The sequence below is a fragment of the Berghia stephanieae genome, chromosome 1, assembly GCF_034508935.2.
Source record: "Berghia stephanieae isolate SIO BIC M18660-M18661 chromosome 1, UCSD_Bste_1.3, whole genome shotgun sequence".
NCBI classification, from domain to species: domain Eukaryota; kingdom Metazoa; phylum Mollusca; class Gastropoda; order Nudibranchia; family Aeolidiidae; genus Berghia; species Berghia stephanieae.
The window spans coordinates 96,264,017-96,273,230 of record NC_088360.1 but is presented as its reverse complement, the minus strand read 5'-3'; positions in this window follow the sequence as shown (position 1 = coordinate 96,273,230).

The following is a 9,214-nucleotide window of genomic DNA, read 5'->3' as shown; positions in this document are numbered from 1 at the left end:
CCGTACTCAATAATATTATTACCGAATGAAGCCAACATATAATATTGCCAAGGTCATTGACCTCACAAATTGGAGTCACCATAATATTAATAATACTTCGGTCAATCCCCCTCCCAAACATATAATATTATCCGACATCAGCAGCACACACTTTGAAGGGACTAATCAGACACACAAAATGTGTGTTGATTGACCATAGGAGATGCTGACGAAGTAAGCCATAGCTCACTTTTTTTTCACTAGAGAATTTTTTTTTTAATTTTCCTCGATTGGAAAGGTGAAAAGCGGAATTTTTGCCTTGAATGCGGAATGTATACCAATTAACTGAAATTATTCCGCGAAAAGCGGAAGAGTAGGAGCCTCTAGGTCAAGGTCATGCTTCTTGTAAATCGTCCAGACAGAAATAGCCGGTATGCCAATTTCCTACGCGATGATTTTCTGTTGCATGCCAGACTTTCCAAATGCTTCGAATCTTCCTTTTCCGCGATAGGTTTGCCATTGTAGTTGTAGACTTGACTTGAATTCTTGATAAAATTGATACTAATTAAGAGGGGCATTACATAGGATGGCCTGGGATTAGAACCAAAAATAAATCTTGAACTTGAAGTTGCGACAATGTAAAATTTGAGATGGAGAAATTAAAGTTATTCAATACTGCTTATGTACATTGAACACGGACGTCAGGCAAAGCACCTACATCACGTCGATGTGCGCCAATCGTTCACGGATATTCTTAACCACTGAAAATTCTTACTGGTAGCTTTTTTAACCAATGGAAATACTTGTTTATTTGTGATTTTATTGTAGTCATGAGTGATAAGAACATCGACTTAAGCGACATCGACTTGTGTGGAGTTTTTTTTTTTTTACTAATGTTTTATAGGACGAAGGGGGAGGGACCAAGAAAAAAAATCGACTTGGGTAAAAATCGACTTAGGCAACGTCGACGTATCCAGAGTGCACTGTATATATATATAATATATATATATATATATATATATATATATATATATATATATATATATATATATATATATATATATATATGCGGGTAGTCGAACTCGGTACCTTTTGGGTACGAAGCAAAGACCGTACCGTTGAGCCGCGCTTCCCTTTTAATATTATGATTATTTTATTTGTTTTTAACCTTTTAAACATTCTATATATGTTTTTATTTTTTTGCTTTTACTTTTTGTTTTATTTTTTTTATTTAAAAAAAGGGGAGTGTGTATTTTAGCTAGACACATGACATCGACAGTAAAACCTGTGTAGTTTGCTGTGTTTACAAATCACTGCCATTGTTTACATTAAGACGACTGTCCGAGAGGCGTGGATTTCTAATGGTAAAGCTCTCATAGGATGATGTGTACTTTACTGTGGAGAGACGTAAAATAAATACAATACGATTCAATAGTCTGATGTCACACCGCCTGGCAACGGCGGCCATCTTGGTTCTAAACAAAGAAAATCTGTACTTTTTATTTTTCATGCTGGTTAGAACTTTTCATATGTCTTGTGATCAGAATGTGTAAAAGTCAAAACATGATCAAATGTATGATTTTTTTCTTCTTCTGGATACGCTTTATACTCGCCGGAGAAATATTTCATACGGGCGTCCGCCATTGTTCCGATAGTTTAGAGCCATTGTTACTAAGTTACCATGCGTCATTAGGAAGGAAGTGACGTTACAACTGTTGAAGACTATTCAAATAGACACGTCTCAGGCCTGATATTTTGAGTTTTTACTCATTGTCACCGTAGCCATCGTTATGTTATAGCCTGATACTGAACGTAGCCATCGTTATGTTATAGCCCGATACTGAACGTAGCCATCGTTATGTTATAGCCTGACACTGAAATCCAAAAGGACTGGCAGTTTGACGTCATTATTTGTTTTTGCACCGCCTAGTGAGTAGTGCTCGTGGAAACAAGTGGTTCCATTGGTTGAACTATTGAATACAACTCACGATTTGTTTTCTTTTGTGGCAAAAGACTGGCATTTTGACGTCATTTTTTGATCAGTATCAGGCCATAACTTTACGAAGGCCACGCTATCACCCGTCATTTCACTAATCTTGAAAACTGGCATTTGGATTTATCGGGAAATCCTAGGTTTGATGGTTTTTATCAAGATGAGAATCATATCATTTAAACCTATCGATACCTGAAGGACTATTTTTTTGGCAAAATTTTTAAACACGAGTTTTTCCAAAGCACAATACGTTTCAACAGTCGTAACGTTACTTCTCTCGTAATGACGCATGGTAACTTAGTAACTGGCTCTAAACTATCGCAACAATGGCGGACGCCCTTATGAAATATTTCTCCGACGAGCATAAAACCATATCCAGAGGGAAAAAAACCCCATTAAATCTGATCATGTTTTGACTTTTACACATTCTGATCAAAGTTCTAGCCAGCATGAAGAATAAAAAGTACAGATTTTTATTGTTTAGAACCAAGATGGCCGCCGTTGCTGGGCGACGTGACATCAGACTATTGAATCCAATTGACACTTCGATAACCACATTTCTCGGACATTCGTCATATGTGACCCTCCGTCTCAAAACGGTATTATGTCGGAATGATTCAGACCCCAAAAAGTGAATTTAGAGATAGAATGATGAGAAATTGGACCTTAGAAGTTTTTGTAAAGTAAGAAATAGTATTTATACTCCAGCATAAGGTACATAAATTAAACCCAAGTTTGATATTTATGGCAAAGAATTCAATTTCCCTAACCGAGTGGATCCCGACATAATACCGGTTTGATACGGTGGGTCACATATGTAAACAATGGCAGTGATTGCTAAACATAGCGAACTACACAGGTTTTACTATCGATGGTATACGTCTAAATAAAATACCCACTTTTAACCGCTTGATTAGTAGAACCAACACAGAAAACTATGTGTAAATTCAAACGTTTATAATCTGATCTAGACAAGAGTGTGATGATAACTAGTCACTCATTTGGCGGTATAAAAACAATAACAATGATCCGAAAGAGGGCGTTTCATCCACTTTATTGCTTATAAACAACCAACTATGTTTGTCCGAGCACGTGGGAAGGTGTGTCACAAATTCCATGTTTTGATTGGTCAAATATCTACTGGTTAATTAGCTGGTTAACAACGTCTGAGTGAGGACGACGTGTGCTCAATCGAGCGTGACAAGTTTAACCTCGTAACCCAAAGCACATTTTAAAAGCGTTATACATAATATTATTACTTATACCATAATTATCTCAACCAGCGTTCATTTGTATGCTTTAAAACAGACCGACACAGACTCTTGTCTTTCTCTACGCATTTTGATCATTATTTTGTCTGGACATTTAATTTTCCCGTCAAATTGATTCATATCAGGGGTTTTCTAAATTATGTAATGCCAGTATGACAATTAGCTTTATTTCGTAAATATTTTACATCCGTGATATCTTCTTTCCGGATCTCATTTTTTTAAAACTAGAACAATGACGTTGTAGAACATTTATTAAGCTTTTATATGATATGCAAAGACTGAATGAATTGGGGGTTTTTAATTGAGCTTTTATATTGAGCAATATCCACTAAATAATTATAATTATATAATTGAGCTTTATATAGCGCAATATCCACTAAATGTGCTCAAAGCGCTTTACAAGGTGTCCCTGGTCAACAGCAATGTTAGGCGATATTACAATTTTTCGGACAAAGACAACGCTGTCAACGGCCAAGTACTCATTGTACACCTGAGTACGGTGAGAGAATGTGAGTAAAGAGCCTTTTCCAAGGACTCAACTATGCGCCGAGCGCGAGGCTCGAACCCAGGACCTTCCGTTCCGAAAGCGAGTGTCATACCACTAGACTACATAGCCGCACAAATGTGCTCAAAGCGCTCTACAAGAATCCCTGGTCAACAGAAACACTTAACATGTAGGACGGAACATGACTCCTGTTAGGTGATATTTCAATTTTTTTTCCCGGACAAAGACAGAGCTGTTAATGTCAGGTACTTATTTTACACCTGAGTACGGTGAGAGATTATGAGTAAAGAGCCTATTCCAAGGATTCAATTATGCGCCTAGCGAGGCTCGAACCCAGGACTTTCCGATATCCAAAATTGAGTGTCATACCACAAGACCCCATAGCCGCACAGCTAGTTAGAACATTTTTCTTTTGAATGCTGTCTAGTTTTGGGTGACCTAGTAGTCCTTCAGAACCATAAGACTTGGAGGAACTAATAGGATTCAATAGTCGTAACGTCACTTCCTTCCTAATGACGCATGGTAACTTAGTAACACTGGCTCTAAACTATCGGAACAATGGCGGACGCCCGTATGAAAGAGATCTTGATTTCACTTGGGATTGATCCCCCCGTTCCTTTGCCTGTGGAGTGATTGCTCTACCAACTGAGCTCTGCCCTTGCACACGCACGCACACACACACACACACACACACATACACATATATATATATATATATATATATATATATATATATATACACATACACATGCACACACAAACACACCTTTCTCTTTGCCAATCTCTCCTCTCCCCATTCCCCATTTATTTCTTCATACTTTGATCGAATTACAGAATGTTATTGTTTTGTGTGTTTTTTTTTTGTTTTTTTTTTGTTTGTTTGTTTGTTTGTTTTTGTTTAAATTTCATTTTCTATCGTCATTATCTGCGTGTTTTGTTTGTCGCCTGAAGAAGGCTAAATGTCGAAACGTCGTCGTTTCACATTAAGAGCCATATTTACTCCTTATGTTTTCGTAACATTTTGACTGGTTCACTCATGCAATGTTAACATTTATAATCTCCTAATCTCCTAATATATTCTATATACATTAAACCTTTCAATGTAAGTGTTAATAATATTATAAGATACGCCATAAGCACAAGCGTGACAATTTTCACTAAGCAACGACGGACACCTTTGATAGCACGTAAGAAATTTTGAAATTGTCGATTTTGTGCAACTGTATACTTGATATGCAAGACTACAAAAATATTACTAGGTCAAGTTAAAGAGTGGTTTAAAAAAATGAGTTTTGTATTTATTAGAGCTAGTTTTATCGCGTCAAATAACACGACGAGTTTACGAATACTTGTGATTGCACGATAAAAAAATAACGATTTTCATTTACAAAGGAATGAAAGAATCCTTTTTTTCCAACCCTTCAAGTAAAATTCTTAGATAATATATATATATATATATATATATATATATATATATATATATATATATATATATATATATATATATATATATATATATATATATATTCTTCCTCGTGATATGGGAGAGCACTCAACAAATGTAAAATATTATTATTATTATTATTATTTTTATTATTATTATTATTATTATTATTATTATTATTATTATTATTATTATTATTATCATTATTATTATTATTATTATTATTATTATTATTATTATTATTACTATTATTGTCATTTTTATTATTATTATTATTATTATTATTATTATTATTATTATTATTATTATTATTATTATTAATATTATTACCATGACTAAATATAAAAGACGCTTTGTTAATGCACACAATGCAGTGTCCTTTGAGATTGTATGAAACCTAATATTACGGAGATTCTAAAATATTGGCCATTTTATGTAAGTTAGACTCTTTTCTATAGATAGACTGAAGTTGACGTCACCCGGGTCTTGTCATTGTTTGTTGGTTTTTTTGGTGTTTTTTTTTTTTTTTTGCCATCCGCGTTTATGAGTAATTCTCACTAAACTGTATTAACCAGACTCTAAGCGTTTTAGGTTACTCATAGTTTTATGTGTTGGTCCCATATAATTCCGGATGGCAATGTTGTGACCTTCTTAGCCAAGCGCACACTATCTATTGAGTAACCACACCTGCATATCGAAAGCGTAAGTGCTCGTTCTATTGAAAGTGCTCGTTCTATTGCATATATATATATATATATATATATATATATATAGTCCCCGTGTGGTGTCCGGGGTCCCTCAACTGAGAGGGTCAAGAATAGCCCAACGCCAAGCCAGCGTGTCGTAAAAGGCGACTAATGGTGTGTGATTCCCCCATCTTTGAGTCACCTGGTCCTCCAGGTTGGGGGTTGGCAAAGGGTTAACACCCCTTTCCGTTAAACTCAAACCGTTACAGAAACACAGACAGACAAACTAAATCCTTTTTTTAGCTTGGGCGACCGAAGAGTTTCTGGAATTACAGAATTTATGAAGGACAACAGACAAAGCCGAAAGGACTCTGCTGACCCGATGACGTCTTCGCCAAACAAGCAGCTTCGAATTGCGTCGTGGAACGTTCGCACCATGTATGAAGCAGGAAAAAGCTCTCAAGTTGTGACTGAGATGAGAAGATACAGGCTGCATATACTTGGAGTAAGCGAAACCCACTGGATACAATCCGGACAGAAACACCTCAAGTCTGGGAGAAGATTTTATATTCAGGGAGAGGGGACGGGATTCATACACAGGGAGTAGGAATAATTCTAAGCAAGTTTGCCCAGAAGTCACTGAGAGGATGGGAACAATGCGGAGAAAGGATCATTATGGCGTCCTTTACAACACGGAGTAAGAAGATCAGCATGAACATTGTACAGATCTATGCCCCAACAAATGATGCAACAGATGAGGACAAAGATACATTTTATGGTCTGCTACAACAAGTCATTGACAAGTTGCCAAGGAAAGACATCAACATATTGATGGGAGATGCTAATGCAAAAGTGGGACAGGATAACGTAGGCTATGAAGGTATCATGGGACGTCATGGCATGGGAGAAATGAATGATAATGGAGAGAGATTTGCAAATTTCTGTGCATTCAACAGTTTGGTGATTGGAGGATCAGTGTTCCCCCATAAGAGGATTCACAAAGCAACTTGGGTCTCACCAGATGGTGTGACAGAGAATCAGATTGATCATTTTTGTATCTCTCGTAGATTCAGACGTTCATTGGAAGATGTGACAGTACAGAGAGGGGCAGATGTTGGATCAGACCACCACCTGCTATTGGCAAAGCTTAAGCTCCGACTCAGAAAACACGGGGCCAGATCACATACAAGAAGAAAATTCGAGGTGAATGCACTTGATGGGGAAAAAAATGAGGAATTCAAACTACAATTGAGTAATAGATTCCAACCTCTTACTGAGCTCGAGGAGGACATAGATGTAGAGTCACATTGGGCAAAGATCAAGGAAGTCTACATAACAACTTGCCACGAGGTATTGGGGGTAAAGAAATCGGAACATAAAGAATGGATAAGTCCAACCACCTTGGACCTTATTGAAAAGAGGAGAACAAGGAAGGAACAAGTGAATGCAAGCCGAACAAGGGCTTCAAGACTGGATGCACAAGAGCAGTATCGAGCCATAGCTAAGGAAGTCAAAAGATCTGTGAAGAAAGACAAGGAAGCATTCATGAACAGACTTGCAGAGAAAGCAGAAGCAGCAGCTACTGGAGGACACATGAGGATCCTTTATCAAACTACCAAGACACTTGCTGGAAAATATGGGAAACCAGAGGTACCAGTCAAAGACAAAGATGGGAAAACTATTTTTGGAAAAGAGGCTCAATCTGAACGATGGAGGGAACATTTCAACTGCCTTCTGAACAGACCACCACCAGACAACCAGCCAGAAATTTTGCCTGCAAGGAATGAGCTACCAATTAGCTGTGATCCACCATCGATAGCAGAGATTGTGGGTGCCATTAACAAGATGAAAAGGGGGAAAGCTGCTGGACCAGACCAGATTCCACCGGAGGCTCTAAAAGTTGATGCGGAAAGAAATGCTGAGGCCCTGCACCCACTATTTGTGAGAATCTGGAATAACGGGATATTCCCAAAGGATTGGAAGGAAGGACATCTTATCAAGCTTCCAAAGAAAGGGGACCTCAGTAATTGTAATAATTATCGAGGCATCACTCTTCTTTCTATCCCAGGAAAGGTTTTCAACCGTATTATTTTAGAGAGAATTAAGAATGCAACAGATGCTAAACTGCGGGACGAACAGGCAGGTTTTCGGAAAAACCGTTCAACCACCGACCAGATTGCCTCTCTGCGAGTCATAGTAGAACAGTCTATAGAATGGAACTCTCCTCTTATTGTCAACTTTCTGGATTACGAGAAGGCTTTCGACAGTATTGACAGAGCAACATTGTGGAAAATTCTGGCACATTATGGACTCCCTGAAAAGATAGTAAACCTCATTAAGGAAATGTATGAAGGATCAAGTTGCAGGGTTGTACATGAAGATCAGCTTACTGACAGCTTTGAAATTAAGACTGGTGTCAAGCAGGGATGCTTGCTCTCACCATTCCTGTTCATCCTTGTCATTGATTGGCTAATGAAGGAAACCTCCAAAGGGAGAAGAAATGGGATACAGTGGACCCCCTGGACACAGTTGGATGATCTGGATTTTGCAGATGATCTGGCTCTTTTGTCCCACACCCAGGACCAGATGCAAGCAAAAACCACAATTATAAACAGCCTCTCGGAATCAATTGGTCTAAGAATTCACCCTGCAAAGTCAAAGGTCTTGAGGATAGGTACGCGTCAAAGGGAGCAGATCAAAGTAAAAGATCAGGAACTCGAAGATATAGACACTTTCTGCTATCTCGGAAGTATAATTGACAAGGATGGAGGCACGGAAGCAGAGGTGAAAGCACGAATAGGAAAGGCACAGGCTGCATTCACATCTTTGAACAGAGTTTGGAGAACTAAAGATATCTCCCTTCAACTAAAGCTAAGACTTTTCAACTCAAACGTGAAGTCTGTCCTACTGTATGGATGTGAAACTTGGAACGCATCACAGGCATGTATAAGGAGGGTACAGATTTTCGTAAACAGGTGCATGCGTAAGCTACTCAGAATAAAATGGATGGATAGAATAAAAATGAAGAAGTATGGAAAAGAACACAGCAGAAACCAGTGGGAGAGGATATAGGAAGAAGACGATGGAGGTGGATTGGACACACGCTTAGAAAGAATGACTCAACTATAACAAAGAAAGTATTGGACTGGAACCCTCAGGGCAGAAGATCAAGGGGAAGGCCACGAGGAACATGGAGAAGAATTAAAGAAGCTGATATACAGAGAAGTGGTAAGACCTGGAATGAGATAAAAAAGTTGGCTCAGGATAGAGAAGGATGGAAACTGTTTGTCTGTGGCCTATACCCTGACCCAGGGTGAAAAAGGCAATGATGATGAT